Here is a 19690-nt window from a genome sequence, read left to right as displayed (position 1 = left end):
TTCACGCTCGGTGACTGGAGACCCGCACTAATGTGAAAGTATTACAGTTATAGGTGTCCGTGCTTTTGTCAAGCTCTTGCAAAGCATCTTCTACGTAGAGCTCCTCTACTATAACGCATATACGGTGAGAAAGTCAGCATAATCACTACTACTGGTATTATTACTATCATTATCACTACTATTATATAAGAAGCGACAAACTATCGGCAATTAGATAGCGGGCGTAAAACAAACGAAACCTTCCGACAAAAACGCTACTGCCTAGAGTACAGCCGCCTGTTGCAAGCGTTCGGTTGTGTTTAAAGTACGGACCGGGCGCTCAAGAAAACATTTGCAGGCACTTAGGACGGAAGAATGTCACGTTACACAAGCCGAGATCCAGAACAAATGACGGGTACGCAGGCAAGCTCAGCAGCGCGCGAACGTCGAAAAGAAAAAAAAAATCCCAGCTTATAAGCAAAAAGTAACAAAAAAAAAAGAAAAGGGGTGAATGAGACGTGTGCAGAGAGTGGGAGACAACAGCAAACAAAGACAAAATCAGAAGCGGGAGCAAACATTCCTCGAGACAGCCAGTCTGCTTGCTTACACAGGCGCCTTCCCCGGCCCGCGAAGTGCGTAGGGCTAACGTACGAATCCCCACAACCAATAAGGAGTCGCAAGAAGAAGCGAGGCAAGAGAATTACACGCTTTATACTCTGAGAACACAGCCAACCCCCACCCCACACGCCTCCGGGGCAGCCGAGCACACAGCGGGCAAGTGACTGCCGAGGCAGGCTTCGTGCCCGCTTCTCTCTCCTCCTCGCCGTCCCGGCTATAGCCGGCCCTCCGGCGCCGAAGACTGCAACATCTCGAGGCGCACGATCGGGACTTGTTCGGGAGCGAGCTGCCGACGGAGTGGACAAACACGACGGTTCCTCCGACACTCGCTCGCCCCCGTGCAGGACAGGCTCAAACATCCGGGCGCCCTTTCTTACCCCTCTCTCTCTCTCTCTCTCTCTCTCTCTCTCTCTCTCTCTCTCGACACTCCCTCGCCCGCTTTCCACCTCCACACCAAACAGTACACGAGGCCCACTCGTCGTCTCCAGTCTGAGACAGAAACGCCGGCAGCGAAGCAGAAGCTGCTGTTAACTTGAGCGACCCGAGCTTTTGCCGCGAACACCGCTTCTCCTATATATATATATATATATATATATATATATATATATATATATATATATATATATATATATATATATATATATACACACACTGCGCAAAGTGGCAAAGTTTGTATACTTACAAGCAGAAGCCTGCTATTTCTCATTCCGCCCTTCGTGTATTTTGCGCAGTAAGTTGTTTGTTCTTACAAGCTTAGAGGTTAAGGAAGTTTGAAGTTTGAGGAGAGGTTAGAGACCGGCCAACCAGCAATGGAACGCGAAATGATTGGTGTCGTGACGTTGAGAGGCAGGAAGACAGCGGTCTGAATTGAAGAGCGAACGGGGGGGTACGGCCGATATTCTAGTTGGTATGAAGAGGAAGAAATGTAGTCGGACAGGCCGCGCGATGCGTAGGGCAGATAACCGGTCATCTGTTAGAGCTATAGGTATTAGGTTAGGTTGCTAGGTGATTAGATTATCTAGATATTAGGACAATGAATTAAGTGGTCTGACGAAATTAGGAAATTTGCGGGCGTAACGTGTTGGAGGTCGGTAGGAGAAGCTTTCGTCGAATCCTTTAGAGTGGATATAAAAAAGGCTGACGATGATGACGATACATTCTTTTTTTTTTTAACTTCCTGCGGCAGACAGCCCAACACGACTCCATGGTCCGGACTATACTCGAACAACCCGAGGACATTAGTTGCACGAGAAATAAATAAATGCGGCATAGTCGACTAATTAACAAAATTTGACAAATCAAGCCTGTGACTGATTACTTTACGGCACGTAATTAAAACTTGCTAACTGTATAGCCAGCGAGTTTGCGAGCCGATGGCTATCTCGCATTATATACGCTGGTTCTTACGCAATCGCTCCCCCCCCCTCTTTTTTTTTTTTTTTTTTTTCCCCGTTTAGAAAACGCGTCTCGGCGGGACGCTCTCGCTCTGTCTGGGTCTGCGCATGCGCTGTACCGTGGCGCCTAGTTCTCGCGTACGCAAGCCGCTTGCGTCCCCTAAACTAAACCTCTCTAATAAGAGGAAGCCGAAGATGACGTGCACTTGGAGAAAGCGACGGCGAATCCACGGTTTTCTCCGCTACTCAGCAGGTAAATTTGTTTGCGCAAGCCTCGAGGCGCGGCCTCTAGTCGGAAAGTCGTCGGTCGTCGCTCTGTCTCAGTGTGTGTGTGTGTGTGCTCGATACGCTGGCTACACTTCGCGCCAGAGACAGCGAAGTCGTTCGCAGTAAACACGGGGCGTTGGAACAGCAGCGAGTGATTGATGTGCCAAAGAAGCGCCCGACGTTGACTTGAGGAACGCGGCGGCGTTGCCTGCCGTAATAAGTGTCATACGTTTGCCGACCTCGAAGGGACCATAACAGGAAAGAGCGTCATTATTATTTTTTTTCATTTATGTGCTGTAATAGCAAATTGTCCTACTACAATAGCAAAACGACCTTCCTTACGGTGGTAATGGGTTTGATAAGCCAGAATAGAAGCAAAAACGAATTTCAGGTGCCGACGCACCCGCCTTGAAGTTCTCCTCACCAGATCGTATTGACGTCGTGGATATTGACGGCGTTTGCTCGGAGCTTATATATAATTGGTTATATACGTATACTGAAAAAAAAACAGTGGTGTGCTTCGATGAAAAATAACGCCTGCGAGCAGCTTGGGGAAGGCTTCCGAACGGTAACTGAAATGTTCTTCTTTGTTTGTTCTTGTTTCCCACAACGGACGTTTCTTTCGTTCATATGCGGCTACATTAAATTACCATCTGCGTCAAAAAATAATAATAAAATAAAATAAAAGAAGGAAAAGGAATCCCATGAGCCTCCATATGTTGTAGTCAGCATAAGACTTCGTGCTTGCGCTGTTGTAGAACCCGCACGGGCCTGTTTTGCTATTAGGGAGTCTGAACCAAGACTGCAGGTGCCTTTAAACCTTTGCATGATACCGCTGCGGGAAAACAAACGACAGCAGCACCGAATGATCGACACCACTGGGCCCAATATGCCCACGCTGACGACGCGCTGCCAATGAAAGCGCGTTGCCGTGAAGGAGACCATGCAAAAACAAGCAAGACTCTCACGATGACGGTGAAAGAAAGGGATAAAAAAAAAAAAGAATGAGTTCGTTTAGGGATTTTACTGTAGAAACACTCACCACAGTTTCCGGCTGCTCGCTCGGCCTCAGTCCCGCGTTGCAGATATTCTTGGTCGCAAGAAGTAACCTGTAAGTATACAATAGAGAACAACACCGCGTTAAAGGTCAACTCCGGCGTATTTTAAAGCATATTAAGATATTCTCATTTTCAAATGGCATTGACAGTCTTGTCACCGGTAGGCTGGTTCAATTTGTTTAGAAATTCATCAATAATTTTAAATAACGAATAAACGAGATACTGAAACCGAAACGGGTAGCCGCTTCGTGTGACGTCACGATCAGCCGATGACGTCAGACCCTGCACAACCATAGTGTAAAACACGCAGAACGCGTGCTAAACACGCAGAACACGTGGCGCTAACGCCAAAGAAGCGAAGCTGATGGCGTCTCCTGACGACACAGGCAGCTTTTGCAGATTCTCCGAACTAGACAGCGACCATTTCGGCGACAGTGGCGGTGTAGACTCTGACGTCACAAACACAGGGTGGCCAGTAAGAAGTCATGAGTCGGGAACACAACCAACCTTTAAAATTCATTTCCAGGAAAACTAAATGACTTGCAGCCATATTGTTTGGCGCAGCTAACCAGAGTGTAAAAGAGGACGTATATTCAAAATTTTATTAAGTTCAGTGGACATCGAAAAATCGCCGGAGTTGCCCTTAAGACAGCTTCGTGTATACGTGGAATCGACACAGCACGAGGCTCCATGGCGAGTGAAACTGAGTCGCCGAGATTGCGAGGATATGCAGGCGGCAGCGCTTGCAGTGACATTGCGATGAAAAAAACTGCACGATGCGCACACCTTTCTCGCGCGGACAGATTTCCGGAAATGTGTTTTATACCGCGTGGTTATAGCCTTGCCGTTTTGTTCGCTCGCGCTCCCTGCCTCCCCGACTGCCTCCGTCGCTCGGGGCCAGGACTGTCGGGTTGGGGGGGGGCGAGCGAGGACCGTTGAGAGAAAGACTGGAAACGACGCGACGCATTCCGGACGGCGGCTGAAGATAAGTCGAATCGAGTAACACGTGGCGCCGGGATTTGTCCGGCGAACGTATTACGCGCGTCATTGTCAATCACGTCGAAGGCAAGCCCCACGCGCTCGCGACGTATGCCCGAAGTAATAAAGAAAAAGAAAAAGGGTCAGCGAGCGACCGGGTAAACAAGGATCGCGCCACGGCTGCCGGCCGGGACAGCGAGACCCGAGGAAGGTGAGAGTGGGGGGTGGAAGGAGGAGGGGGGGGGAGGGTGCATATAGCTCAAGAAACACTCGGAGCGCCTTCTCCAGTGACACGTAATGCATAATGGCGTCCAAAGACCCGCGGACCCGGAGGCACGTTCAAAACGGCACACTTCGAGGCGTCTTAATCCTGTCACATCGCCCAGCTGCAGGACGTGCGATTTTGACAGCGCAGACGCGTCACCGCAAAAAAAAAAAAAAAAAAAAGAAAGAAAGAGCAGCGAGAACAAATTTGATGCGCCCGGCCTGTCGCGTCGAGCACGCGCGTCAAACTTACGCATAATAAAGAGCGGCGACGAAAAAAACAACAACCAACAAACAAGAAAACAAAAACAAACAACGGGCCACCGCGAAACCTGACAGCTGTCTGTCCGGAAACCATCGGGAGAAACAGAAATAAATAAGTGCGCTGAATGCGGAGACGTTGTCGCAGCGGCGAGCTCGAACGTCGCCGCGTACACAAGCCAGCGCAGAACAAACACCCACACACACACACACATAGGTGGGAGACGCGAGCAAGCGGCATTCCAATGCAACAGTGCTCACGACAACCGAGAGTCGACACGGACGATCTAGATGCCGAGGGATCTTGCGGGGCTTTGCGGTATACACGCCGCGGGCGCCTCCTCCTCCCCTGTCCTAGGTTATCCCACTCTCGCTCGAGAAATTCCAAAACTCTCGTGGCCCAGTTCTATACGGCGGCGTACGCCTCTTCTCTTCTGAACGGGCGACGTGTGCGGAGGTGTCCGCGAGAAAGCCGGTTGCCGGATTCGTGGCCTCAGAGATGCCTTACTTTCTTACTGAGCGCGCGCACAGACGGATCTCGGAGGCCACGACCGAAGGCTCGACGCGAGCGATGGACTTCTTGCATTAGAATATTTTTTTTTTTTTGCGAATTTGTAGGAATTCTGCCACACGCCTCTGATGCGTGAACTAATCGATTATATATGAAGGTTTCGAAAGGCATCCGCCTCCACAGTACCGCAACCAAAACGGGCCAACAGATACAATTGTATCACATGTTAAAAAGAAATTAAACTATTTGAGTTTTAGCTTGTCCCCGAACAATGATCGTCATTAATCCCGGGTGCAGGCGGTTCACTTCTTTAACGCTCTGCGCTCACTGCCTTCCTGCCAAGAACGTAATTACGTAACGTTGATGCGGGAATACCGTTCGTGACCTTAAAGAAGAAAGAAAAAGGAAAGAAAAGGAAAGTACACGTACCGTTAAAGAATGGAAAAGAGCGCAAGACAGATGGCGATTATTGTTTCGGGGAGAAGATAATGAGGGTGAAAACTTGTCTTAAAGTGTATATACAGTAAGCTAGAGTGCTCTGACGCTTCTCAGTGTGTCTTTTCTTCTGTTCAAAGGGCATGTCTGTGTCTCGTGAGCCAAGAACATTCAATGGACTTTCATTTAGGGCAAGAAAAAAGAAAAAAAATATATATATACAAGTCGGAAATGTCACGCCAGTAGTATGTACCCTTTAGTAAGAGAGCGACGGCATGCAATGCACGCGATGCATTGATTAATGCTTCGTCAGGACAGGCAGACTTTGTCAGAGAAGCATCACGGCAAGAAGAAAAGTAAGAGTCAGGTGCTTACATATCTCTCGTGACATATATCTCGTTCAAACACGCATACAAAATTATGCGCATACATCTAATTGGGGCCAAAGAAATCTGCATCGATTGCGGTTCGCTCTTCACCAGCCGCTTACATGGAACAACAGGCAAAGCTCTGCCCGCCGCCCTCTCCCCCTGCCTAACTATCTAAAAATAAAAGTGCGTTAAGCAGGAGAACCATGAAATAATTTACGTCCTTATTCACTTTTAAAGTTGTAGATTATTTTTCAGCGTGGCCACGCGCTTTCTGTTCCCCGTTATTTCGCAGTCTGAATCCTTGAATTCAAGCCACAGGGGCGTTAGCTCCAGCGTCTCGGATTACCTCCGGAGAAGAACCGGTCGCCCTGTAAAATTTGCATCTTTGCGTGCGTGCGCCCGCACTCTTAAAATCACGACTTCATTTTTTTTTTATTCAATGCAGTTATAGCTTTACATTAACATATAATTTCGCGTTTCCGCGCCATTTTGTTCCTATCAGACCTAGCAGGTTCTTTCTTTATTTTTTTTTTCGATTATCTTTTTTGAATAATCAACCGTCGCGGTAGCGCAGTGGGCATGGCGTTCCAAGGTCTCCAGTTCGGTGCTGACCAGCTGAGAAGCATTTTTGATGGGGGGCAAAATGCAAGAACCGCTCGTGTGCGTGCGTAAATTTAGGCGCACGTTAAATATATTCGACTGGCCAAAAAAATTAATCCGGTGCGCTTCGCAATCAGACCGGGATATTCTCGCGCGTCACACACCAAGCCCCAAAGTCCGTGCCGACGAGCACGCGCGCACACATGCGCACGAGCGTCACGACAGATGGCGCCGCATGCAAATGCGACGCTGCGGACGCAGCCAGCGCGCTCTGTATACGGACACGTGCGTGCCACGTGGAGGAACACTTAGGATAAGGCAGAGCCCGTGGCTGTGATTGATTGATTGAGTGAGTGAGTGAGTGAGTGAGTGAGTGAGTGAGTGAGTGAGTGAGTGAGTGAGTGAGTGAGTGAGTGAGTGAGTGAGTGAGTGAGTGAGTGAGTGAGTGAGTGAGTGAGTGAGTGAGTGAGTGATCGATCGATCGATCGACCGATTCGCCTTGAAACACAAGATGAAACACTCCTACTGTGAACTTGGACCACACCTGGACGAATGGCAGATCGAATTCCCTACAACGCTACCGCACGGTCAAGAAGAATCACGAGACACATATACGTAGGATGATTTACCTACGGTCGGGCAGCACTGGTTGGCTCGGGCTGAAAACTGCAAGCACGGGTTCAGCATTTCTACGGAAAGGTTTGAAGTATAAGAGCAGCGGAATAAACGGGAAACACGAAATGCAGAGCTTTCAAAACAAGAAGAGAGAGAGATAGAGAGAGAGTAACTCTCGTTGTCGCCTGTATTATGGTGGCGCACGAAAGTGTGAAGAAGCCGCGAGGCTTTTAGAGTAAGAAGTTCGCCTGCCTTTGTCCGACGCTTTCTTTTGTACGGTGCATAAAGAAGCTGAGGAACACCGCTCCCTTCTTTTCCGTGGATCCTTGCTTTCGTAAGCGAGCACGACTCATAAATGAATGGAGAGATGAAAGCAGCGCGCACATGCGCACATGCCTGCGGCGGCGAGTTTGAAGCCAGACGGAGATCTGTTAGGAAGAAATATAGGCAAACGTTGAGAACTCCAATCACTCACGGCGATAGCTTGCTCGATATTATAAACCCTGCACTAAATTGGTGCGATATCGGCCGCAGTAAACACTCATAGACGCGCGCGAGCAAGCGATTTCCTCGCTCTCTCTCTCTCTCTCTCTCTTGAGAGAGAAGATGATGACTGTGACGCCGAAGAAGGAAAATCTAGTCCAGTGGGTGCTAGTATAAACACGGTCGAATCCCGTTATGCCAGTGTTTTGAGCCGACCACAGGAACCCTAGCAGTCCAGTGGGTCGATCGGAGCTGACAAGATGGCGAACTGTACAGGATGGCGGGATACGAGAATGTCCGCATTCCAAATTAGCGTTCACTGACTCCTCTAAGTCTGTGTCGTCACAGTTTTGCGTGTGCTGACACGTGCACTTATTTATCTTTTCTGCAAGGGGGCAAGAAAGATAAATGCAAGAACGCCCATGTGCCTTGCATTGGGCGCACGGTAAAGAACCCCACGTGGTCAAAATTAATCCGGAGCGCCCACTACAACGTGCCTCGTAATCGTATCGCGGTTTTGGCACGCAGAATCCCAGAATTAACTTCTGGGTGATTTACCCTGCACAATGCCCAAACACAGTTACACATAAAGGAAAGTTGAAATGACTTATGCACCTTTATTAATGGCAACGGAGAGTCCATTTGTATACGAAAACAACAGCAATAAGGAAATGGTATTTGATTTATAACTAACTTAATTAGTATAGTAATTACTTGGTTTATTGAACTATCCACCACCGAAAATTCGCTCAAACGTACAAATAGCGCTACTCCGGGCTACGCGGCAAAATACTCGCGCTTAAATGAGAATTTCGAGGTGCCGGAACCGCGCAGTACATACGACACGATGGACACTACAAGGGCTAACGGCGGGCGAACAACGAATGTCGCGTAGAGCCGACGTTTCGACGAGAAGACGCGACTTCGCCGTGGCAAAAAAGAAAAAAAAAGAAAAAAAAAAGAAACGCGAGTCCTCTCGTCGAAACGTCAGCCGGCCAACGCCGGCCAACCACAGCCCGGCTGACGTTTCCGTTCTGTCACGGAATCGCTATACATACGAAAGTCTATCGGCACAGCTGCCGCAGAAAACAGCCGAGAGGTAGCGCACACAGATACGTGGATAAGAGGAGGCCACCGGCGGCCCAGGTAAAATCTTTAGGCCCGCTTTCGCCGACACGCGCGTGCACTGCGGTTCGACCCCCGGTCAGAGGTGGCGGCCCAGGGCGGGACCGCGCCGTGACTTGACGGACCCGGTTCCGTTTCGTCGGCCGGATGGCCGTTGCGTGCGGTACGAACAGGCGAGCCGTCTCGACTCTCGCAGCACGATCGGCGGCGGGCGCTATTAAAAGGACGCGAACGTATGCGCGCGTGACTGGATAACTTTGCTGGCCTCGTTTCGAGCCGCGCATCGACTTATATTGAACGACGTTGTTCCTCCCGAGGCGACGCGAATCGCGGCGTCGCGAAGAACCGAATGCCTCCGGTTTCCTGTCGAACGCGGGCACGTAAAGTAAAATATGAAGTCGAGTTACATAGAGATCGATAGATTTATTCGTCAAGAGCCCTTATCATCGTTTTCGGCGTACGAATATACGACTGCTGCGTGCAGAGAACGGCCATCGAAGGTTCCGCTGCGGCACCTCAATTTGAATGTCCCGCGTCGAAACGGACGAGTTGACGTGATCACTCCTCTCCCTCCCGCCGGGACCTCCCGCTCTGCCGCTCTCTGTGTAAATTAGCCAGTACTGACGTCCCACGAGAACAACCGTAGCATCCAGAATAGACGGTGCCATTCCCATTTTCCATTTACTTTCTCGCTCTGTTCTCGCTACGAATGACGAATTAGTTATTAGTAATCTAGCTTAAACTAATATTATAGTTCAGTGTTCGTTTACTCGCGCTGGTATGTTTCATGGCTAACGTCATTGCCGTTATAGCAGAAAAAAAAAAGCGTTTTAGTGTGCAGGAAATCGAGCTCAAATTCCTTACGCTACGCCTGCGATGAGAGAAACCGTAGACAGTGGAAATCTGTGTACCGGTTATGACCACCTGGTACGCATCGAAATATCCGGCACGGGAGTTTCGCAGCGGTAGCTATTAAAGGTAAGCTTCGTGCATTCATTTTCGTGCCATCTGCCGCAGCTGTCACCACATTTTCTTGCCGAAGAATGACCGCGAAAAGAAAGAGCTTATTCGTCCTTATCGCCGATTCGTACTTGCCCTTTGAGAAGGTGAGGACGTTAGCAGGGGGGCAAACGAAACGGACTTTATACGCCGATAAGATAAGAAAGGGCACAAAGTCATTCGAAGCCAGAAACACGGATCTTAGGCGAATCCGCGTACACTTTATATACTACCCACGATTCCCATCTCGGCTCCCGTAGGCCACCACAGCGACTGATTTCCATACAGCTTCATTTTTTTTTGTAGGAAACTATATATACGCAGCTCCTCTTCGGCTGTTGTCGTGTATACATCTTACGGGAGCGCAGACATATATATAGCATAGACATATACATATATATATATATATACGCAGCTCCTCTTCGGCTGTTGTCGTGTATACATCTTACGGGAGCGCAGACAACCATCGAACGGCGACCAGTGAAGCGGCGTACTCCGGACCGAACGGGTTGCTTTCGGGCGAACGGCACCGCGGGGCACCACGGCGTAGCATAGCGCCACCAACACCGCCACGGCGCAGCGTGTACGTGCGTGCGAACGCGTCATGCCTCTTGTGTCCTGCGCTGGGGCGCGCTACGACCTGAGCTCTGGCGCACTGCCACGCGACCCACGCGTCTCATAAAGCAAGGCGGCAAGTCAACCGCGCCTCGGGCATGAACAGAGACAGGGCTGCCGGCGCGACCCGCCGAAGTGTGGGTCGACCGGAAAGTGCTTGGTCAAGGGGAAGCTGACCATCGCGCGACCCCCAGGGCAGAACGGCTCGCGGGGACAACGAACGCCGCGCGCAAAACAGAAACGGGGACATCGTTCGAACATGCGTCGGCCGTAGGGACACGAGGAGGCGATTGAAAGGGAAGTGAAGAAGGTGTAGTAAGAGGTCCAGGGAGGAGAGAGAGAGCGGGTTGGGAGACAGGGGGGCGTGTGTACGCAGCAAATAAGTCATCGCGGCGTACACGACGGGACGGTATCGTCGACGAAGAAAACAAGAAGACAAAAACAGCGAGGAAGAGGCGATGATGGCCCGAGATTGGGGGCGGGCAGCAAACAAGGAAGCGAAACAAGCGAAGCGAACAAACTGACGCTTTCGTCCCTCACCCTCCCCCGGGGGCCGAATCATTCGTTACGCGGACGTCCGCGGCGCAACCAGTTCCCGACGCTTTTCACGCGCAGGCATGCTGTCCGTCCTGCAGAAGAAAACAAAACGAAAACAGAAAGAAAAGGGAAACGAAGAACGGAAAGCGAGACCCGAGGGGTCAAAAGGCGTGCGGCACGCACAGCTGAACAGAGCTCTAGGCCGACCGGGCGGCCCATGCCGTCGTGGCCCCGTTCTTTTTTTTTTTTTTTTTTTTCGAGCACGCACGAACGGCGCCCCGGATCACTGGGTCGCTGCGGCAGTGCGCTCGCTGCCTGCTCGCTTCTTCTCTCTGTGGGTGCTTAACAAAAGAGGTCTCGTGACCCGGAGGCAATGCATGCCCGGCTCGCCGAAGACGCGCACTCCCCCCGTAACGACGGGCGTGCTCGTGCATAATTTAACTGGCAACTTTTGAGCACCGGCCCGCTGACATCGGCCTATTCCTCCTGTTCGTCCCTCGCAGGCTATGCCTTTGTCTTCCAAGTGTTCTTCTTGTTCTTGTTCTCCTTCTTATTATTATTCCTTCCGTTTCATTTTAAACTCAACCCGCCGCTGCGGCTATGGCGTTCTGCTGCCGAACTTGATGTCGCAGGTTCGACTCCAGGCCGCGGCGGAAGGCAAGAACGCTCGTGCACTTGGATTTACGTGCACGTTTGAAAGAGTCCCAGCTGGTCAAAGTTAATCCTGAGCCATCCTGCACGGCGTCTCTCACATACAGCGCCTTGTGTTGCTCTGGGACGCAGAACTCCACGAATCAGTCGGTCGATCACGCTCGACTTTCGGCTGGGCATTCAGATGCACTCGTACAGCGAGAGTGACGTCGCCAGCGATAATCATCGTTGCCTACACGCGCGCATACACACTGCGCAGCTATAGAAAACCGGTCGGAGTAGGGTTAAGCACGACAGACACCATAAGCTACAAAGAAAGAAATGAACGAAACAAACGAGAAACGAACGAGGGGCGGACCAACGATCGCCTCAAATTTAACAAAGGCCTCACACGCGTACGTAGTCGTCGAGAGTGAGCGGCCAAGCATTCGTCCAGGCACTAAACGACTGATGAATTTGCGGCTCAAACCACTCGCAGGGGCTTTAAAGTGACATTAAGGTCGAATAAGAAAGAGAAAAGCGATAGGCGGGACTCGCGGGGACACCGTATTACGACACTCGCGAGGAACTGCGTCGACGCTGATGGCCGAGGCGGCGCGGGTGGCGGAAACGCCGCACAACGCCACGCACTGTTGCATCCACGACAGATTGACGATGTGAAGGGTGCCATGCAGCGTAGCTCTTTCTTTTTCGGCGCAGCTTCGGCTGACATATGACGTCACTAAAAGTGCAAGTATGCCTTGACCCTTGCGCCGAGGGTAGTGAGCCGCTACAGAAACCGCCGCCTATCCTATTTCTTTTTCAATTGGCTTTTACTCAGAGGTTGTGTATACGTAACACCACATCCGTTTATTTTCGACTGGTTTTGAGCCTGCTGCACCTTGAGACCCTATCACGTAAAACTATTGCAGTTTGTTTTAGAGGCGCAGCACAGCCGTAGATGAAATGCCATGGCGAAGAGAGGAGGAGGAAAACGCTGGAGAGTGCAGCGGAACCATGAGACGGAAAGTGGAGGAGGAGCGAAGGGGAGACGGCCTGCGCGTGCGCTGAATTGCTGGAGGGCCACGGTATCCTCAGCCGCGTGGGAGATCTCATCTGCGTTTCCTCCCACACTGCTCTCGCCATTCAAATATTATTAATAAAGATGTTTTACTCTCTCTTCGAAAGGGCGGCGGGAGAGGTTGCCGTGAGGTAGGGAGAGCTGCGCTCGTCCGCGGCGTCTGTTGCTGAGGTTAGACCGCAGTAACAGCGTGAGTGACGTGGATCACTGCTCCTGTAAGGGGCGATGGCGAGCGGCTACGAGTAAGGCCCGATGTGGCGCTCCTTTGGGTGTTGCCGCTGGCACTGTTGGCACGACTTCCCCGTGGCGAAGGGCTGCTCTCGTCGTTCGTGGAAAGAAAGCGTGAGAAGAAAAGCGCTGTGCCGAGCAAGACGGGCTGTGCGGCGACGATGGCTATGATATGGCGCCAGAGTAGTGCGCGTCGTCTGCATGGAAAGAAAGTACTGCATGAGCGAAGGTCTGTCTGCGGCGGCTGCTGTGAATCGCATCCACGCGCTGCCTCTCGCGATCTGCCGATTCGCGAGGCAGACGCGCCACACTTCGCTCCGTTTCGAACGTGCCGCACGGTTGTCCGACAGATAGTCCGCGCCAGCCAATATATCGCGAAATGAAAACACGTATAGAGCGGCGCTCAAATTTCGCATTAGGGAGTATCGCAATCGTCGGTGAATTTCTTTTATTCCAATTTAATGCGTGAAATTTACGTAACCGCCGACGCAAGCATCGATCGGGCGGTGACCCGCAGCGCTGTCTGAACAGCCCAATCAAACGCTCTCCTCGTTCACAGGAGGTCACCTTTGTTCGCTTTCAAAACGAATAACATTGCCTACACTGAGCGGCTTGTCTTATCTAATTGGCTGACAATAGGCGAGGTGTACGCTCAAGTGGAGAGGGTATCGATGGGGCCGAGCCAGAGCAATGAAAATATATAACCGGATGAGGAAGGGGGCGCCGGCGTCTGCGATTGGTCCTCTTCCCCTTGCTTTGCTTGTGGTGACTGGTCGAAAATCGCGGCGGCGTGCAACGGAAGGTTAAAAATGCCGCTAAAACGGAGCCTCAGCCATGAAGAGATAGCAGATCGATGTCGTATACGAGCCGGAAGTGCTCTATAACGTTTTACTGCCACGCAAAGATGTTTATTATACGGAAATAATTCCATGCTCACCGGCAGGCGCGAGTAGCGAGTGCCTGAGCGGTGGGCGGGCAGTCATCTTCTATTACTTTAGGAACGGGGCAGCCTCGGCTACTCAGAAAAGAATTAAGTTTTGTACGGCGTATTAATGCATCTTTAACGCGTACAAGTGACATTTGACGCGGTGAATTATCGCGGTTTTGCGACGTCGCGTGAGAGACAAGCGAAGTGGACGCTGCCCGAGAACTTTTGAGCAATAGCAGAGGGCTAATGGCGAAAAAGCGTCGAATCAAGAATAATCATTCTTTTGTTCGGTTTAATCATGCACAATCAGTGTGTACACGTCATACCAGATGGGGAGATATCGCGTTTTTTTTTTTTTGCCGTCGCCTGACACATAGGCGAAGCTGGGGTGGCCCAAAACTTTTTGACCAATCGATTACGAGGCCCAAGCCTAGGCCGTCCAGCATATCTCGGCGGCCCTCGAAAGGCAACGACCGAGCGAAACCGGAGGGAGGCTGCCATCCCAAAAGAGGGGCAGGCGCGGTCTACCAAAGGGAGTAGTGCGGCCACGGCCGGAGTAGAGGCGCCACACGCCGGGAAGACGTCATGGCCGCGTCACGGTGATGCCTCCCTTGCGGGGGAAGGCTAATTGTTCTACAGGCATTCCTGATAAAGTTGCTTCGCTCGCTCACACCAATCGTGGAGGACTGATTGCAGGCTTGGAATAGAAAGCTTTAGAAAAGCTTTACGTTATAGCGCCCTTGGTCTATAGAGCTTAATATAACTCTATGCATTGGTCGCGCGGGCATTTCTTACGTTTTATTTTTAGAACGCAGTTCTTAGGCGCCCGTTCCTGCGTCGAGCGTCGGCGTGCCTCGCTGGCGTAAGCGAGCTTAGGAGCACAGCGAAAGATGAAAGAGCGAACGCGGAATGCAGCAGGGGGTGAAATACGGCGAGAGCGAAGAGAGCGCGAGGAGGAAATCGGAGGGGGAAGGTTCAGCGGAAGCGTGAGGAGGTAAGCGGAGGATGCCACCCTTAAGAACCACCAGATGGCGCTCAAGTGCGCGCATCGGCGGCACCGGGCGCGCGGGGGAAAGAAAGAGCCAGAAGCTCCCCAGCCCTCGCTCGTAGGTTTCTCCGCAAGCGTTTCCCGGTAATGATTACGGCTGCATAAGCTGCAGTTGCCGGGATGCGGGAGCTGTATGGCCGGTCTATATATAGCGCCGCGCGGCCTGGGTCGGTGCGGTAACTGGTGCGATGCCTCAATATATCGCGAAACGAAAACACGTATACAGCTGCGCTCGACTTTCCCATTAGGGCGTACCGTAATCGGCGGTGTTTTTTTTTTTCGAGAGAACTTAAAGGTATGATAAAAGGAAGCGCTATATCAGTTGAGACTAATAAAGTATCTCAGGAAAACTCAATTTTCGCTAATTTTGCGATACTAGGTTGTTTATTAGATTTTAAAAAAATTGATGTCAAAGTTCAATATTTTTTACGCGCCGGAACTCCAGTGCCGGTAAGTCAGTGTGACATCACGAAATACAAACTTCTTCTCCCCTTAGGCTCACTTAAATTTCGCGATACTTGCCAAGTTCAATCCTTATCTCCTTTAAAATACAATACAAACAACTTACTTGTAAACAACTAAATCAGGCTTTAGCAAACGTCGAAATTTGTGGCGTCACGGAGAGCTGGTGCGGGAACTTCACGGTATTTCGTTGTTGCCACTTTTCTGGCTTACACACTGTAAACCGAGATACACCCTTAAGGATGCAAATGGGTCTATAACTCGCTCTTCTACAACCGTAAGGGTGTGAATTAGGTGTAGACGGTAAAGCGCCCTTAAGGGTGCAAATCACTCTGCAGTGTACGATGCCTCTTCTTATGGTAAAACGTGGAATTTTTTAAAGCAAAGCTTTGGTTTTTTTCTTCTTGGGAACCGTTCCGGGTCTTTTCTAATCGTGGCTGCTGGCTGGGCGCTGCTGCTGTTCTGCCGAATAGCTAACATACATGGATGGATGGATGTTATGAGCGTCCCCTTTGGAACGGGGCGGTGGGTTTCGCTACCAAGCTCTTATTTCATTGCCTAATGTCCTACCTATGTTGAGAAAATAAAAAAGAAAAAAACACGATGAATCCCCATAACCAAAGTTTCTGACCTCCTATTGTGAACTTTGTTTTTGTACGTCTCCGTTTTTTGTCGTTTCCCCACTTTTCTTCCCCCAATCTTCCAATCGCCTCTTACTAATCTCTATTGCGGACATGTTTACTTTCCCACCTGCTCTCGCTGAACCCAAGGGCTTCAAGGAGGCCAGTGGTGCCTAAATCGACCGTTGGGTAGACGTCTTCGTGTTTTAATAAAACATGCTCCGTAGTTTCCCTTGCTTTACCGCAGCAAGTACATGCTTCTTCTTCCTCCTTATACCTCGCTTTATAGGTGCGTGTTCTATAAGGCATCCCGATCTCGCTTCGAAAAGTAATGAGCTTCCCTTTGAGTTATCCTAAATTGTTTCTTTCCTGATTTCGTTTTTTTCCCCTTAAGTAGTTACTCACGGCAGGTTTCTTTTCCACTGCCGCCACCCCCGAGATTACTTCAGCCTCTCTCACTTTCAGCTTGACGTTCTTTAAAAAAGGCGTGCGCCATCTGGTGTTGCTGCAAGAAACTCAGCGGCGTGCGCGCTCTGCTGTTATTGGCTGGCCCGTTCGGCGAGACAACAGCCAATAGAGACTTTTAGCGTGTTCGCTATTCCAGCAAAGCGGGGCGGTTTGGGCGGATTACCGGATGGTCGGGGGCGTAAACGTGAGCGGCCGGAGCGGTGCAACCGCCTGGCGTTGTAGAGCTCAACCAGACAAACACAGAGCTAAAATTGCAGTAGCCTACTTTATTCTGCTTCGCTGCTGGTGCAAATTTTCGGCAGCGGCGTAATTGTGTTCACAATTACGCCGCTGCCGAAAACTTACACCCCAGCTAAGAAGAATATAGTAATTGGCTCTGTGTTTAGGTGGTCGAGCTTTGCACCACCAGCTGGCGCCACCGCTCCGGCCGCTCACGTTTACGCCCCCCGACCATCCGGTAATCCGCTCAAACCACCCCGGTTTGCCGGAATAGCGGACACGCTAAAGGTCTCTAATGCCTCAGTTCCCACGGTCACAAAACCCGGCGAGCTTCGCAAAGAAAAGCTTAGCTTTAAAAAAAGAAGAAATTAATTACGTGCCCTATGTGCGGATCGAACCGCATTCTCTCTCATCAAAGCAGCGCGATGCTTTACTAACTCTTACGCCACAAATGTAGGCATAAATAAAGTTTCTCCAATCCAATCCAACTTACATCTTGTAAACGCCAACTACAGGTGTTCGAGACGATCTCCACGTGTGTAGCATCACATAGGACGAGTGCACGAGTGCGCATGCGCGCGCGCGCCGCGGTTTCCTTTACGCCAAAGGCACAGGAAATGAAATATGCGAGTTTATAGCGTTCGATTAACGGCTTCGCGAAAACTTCGCTTCGTGAAGCTTTCCTGGATGCGCGTTGTATCTGCGTAATTCTTGTTTGGTATTGTAGAAAGATAATTCACTAATAAAGGTGAGGTCATTTATTTCGCTTTAGTGTACCTTGATGGACGCGAATGAATGAGGGAAAGTTTTGACAAAACCTCGTGCTTCAGTCATATTTGCTTTTCGGCGAGTTCTTCATTAAACGAAGGAACGAAAGGGGGAAATAATGAGAACGATGGAGGAAGAACAACAAGAGACAAATAAAAGAGGAGGCCAGGATGGGAGGAGCCTTAACTGGACTTTATTAAAAAAAATTGCGTTTTGGAGTAGTTTGATCCTTTCATATATTTGAGTGGATTTAAAGCTGCCGTCGCTTTGGTGATGCGAACGCCACACATTCGATTAAGTTTATTGTCATAACTGAGAAATCAGATATGTATATATATGCAGTTGCCTGCTCCAAACCATCGAACTTCACCAATTTAAACATTAATCAAATTCTAGTGTTTCCCGTACCAAAACCACGATCTGATTATGAGGTATGCCATAGTCTGGGGACTTCCTTGACCACCTGGGGTTACGTAACGTGCAGCCTATGCATGATACTCAAGCCCTTTTGGAGTCAGCACCCCAGCAGAAAGAATAGTGTCGATCTCGAACCTGCGACCTTGTGCTCGACAACTCAATGTTACAGCCGTTGAGCTACCGACGCGGAATCGTACGTCACGAGTCGTCAAAGCTGCTTTAAATAAATGCGCGGCCCCAAGTATCGCGGCTTGATCACAAATCCCCTGTCTAATAAACTTTTGCAACTGATTGTAGACAGCTTTCGTTAGTACGTAAATTTCTTGCCGTTTGCGCCAAGTTACCGGATCCACGGAAGGCAGAGGCAAAGCTGGTGGCGACATTTTGCGACGCCTTGCGAAACTACAATGAGCTTGATTTTTTTTTTAGCGTGAGCGTTGTCATGGAAGGAAGATCGTAAGAGGACTGCACGTTAACGATAAATGTCACTAATAACGCTTTACACGAGCAGTTAAGTGGTATATGGTAAGTAACAGAAGGATTAGCGTTCTCTTTCCTCATAGTTAAACACTGCATCACAAGATGGCTCCACTATAGCCTTGTTAGTTTAGAGACTATATAGGCCCATATACAGTAACACTACGTTGCTTTATGTTGTTACCGTATACCTCTTTGGTAACGGGGTATTCCGAAAATGGTATTACGTTTACGGACAAGCCAGAGAGAGACAGAGGAAAGGCAGGAAGGTTAACCAGATGAGAGTTTCCAAATTTCTACCCTGCACTAGGGTGGAGAGAAAAGGGCTGGTAAAAGCACAAGCTGAAACTCTCAAGTAACTTCGCGCATCGGACGTGCGGTGGAAAGACTACAACGCCATTCGCGACACGCTGCTGTCCCAGACATTCGTCAAGCTCCACACAATATGGCCCCGACGCCCGCGGGAAACAAACGGAGGACACCAGTGCGGAAGCAATTTTCCTTTCACACTTTTGTCCACCGTGGGAACACACGAGATGGCAGCCTGTCGGACGACGTGATTGCGATATTATTATAAAACACACACCGCGCTCGTCCGAGAAGAGCCCGGAAGCAATTCGGCGCCCACGACGGCGTCACAGGTCGACACCTCGGGGGAAGGCATCGCCGCCGACGTCACCTGTAAAAGGAAGGTGGGAGAAGGCTGTGCGCAGAATAGCTTCTGTGCCTCGTCGAGCCTCCGACCCGGTCGCGGTGACTTGCGGTGATTCGGACCGACCCCTCTCCCGTTCCCGCAGAGCCCGTCATCTTCGACGCAAGAACTCACTGCCGCGACGGAATTCGGGCGGGAGAAATCGCGAAGGAAGGCGATTGGCGACGGTTTGTCCGGTCACGTCTCCTGCAATGCGAGAGCCTCGAACTCTCCAAGAACAACCAGCACGCGAACGCCGTACTCTTAATGTCCGACGTATATCTGACGACCGAGGTCGTACGCCACGCTCAAATGACTGAGGAGGTCAGGCTAAAAGGGTGAAGGAGGGAAGCGGGGACAACGGGAACTTCATTTGTTTCTATGAAGTTGAAACTTTGTACGGTCGGTGTTGCACAGTTAAGATTATCGAACACCAGCGCTCAGACAGAGCCCATCCAAAAAGAAAAGGCACTCGCACCGTGCTCTTTCTGTTCTTTTTTTTACCGCCACCTCGATAAAGGCGGAATTATAATTCTGCATTAC

General features: G+C 50.4%; 1 protein-coding gene across 2 annotated transcripts in view; it reads right to left on the bottom strand.

Annotated features, from left to right (window-relative positions):
* LOC142560729 (protein O-linked-mannose beta-1,2-N-acetylglucosaminyltransferase 1-like) overlaps positions 1 to 19690 on the bottom strand; it is a 288835-nt gene that overhangs the window by 102908 nt on the left and 166237 nt on the right. For both annotated transcript variants that reach the window (XM_075673024.1, XM_075673025.1), the window contains one exon: positions 3301 to 3367. The gene's annotated coding sequence lies outside the window, so the exon portion shown is untranslated. The remainder of the gene's footprint in view (positions 1 to 3300; positions 3368 to 19690) is intronic.

Source organism: Dermacentor variabilis, chromosome 10 (assembly GCF_050947875.1).
Source record: "Dermacentor variabilis isolate Ectoservices chromosome 10, ASM5094787v1, whole genome shotgun sequence".
NCBI lineage: Eukaryota > Metazoa > Arthropoda > Arachnida > Ixodida > Ixodidae > Dermacentor > Dermacentor variabilis.
Note: the sequence above shows the minus strand (reverse complement) of the source record. Positions and strands in the feature narration are given on the sequence as shown.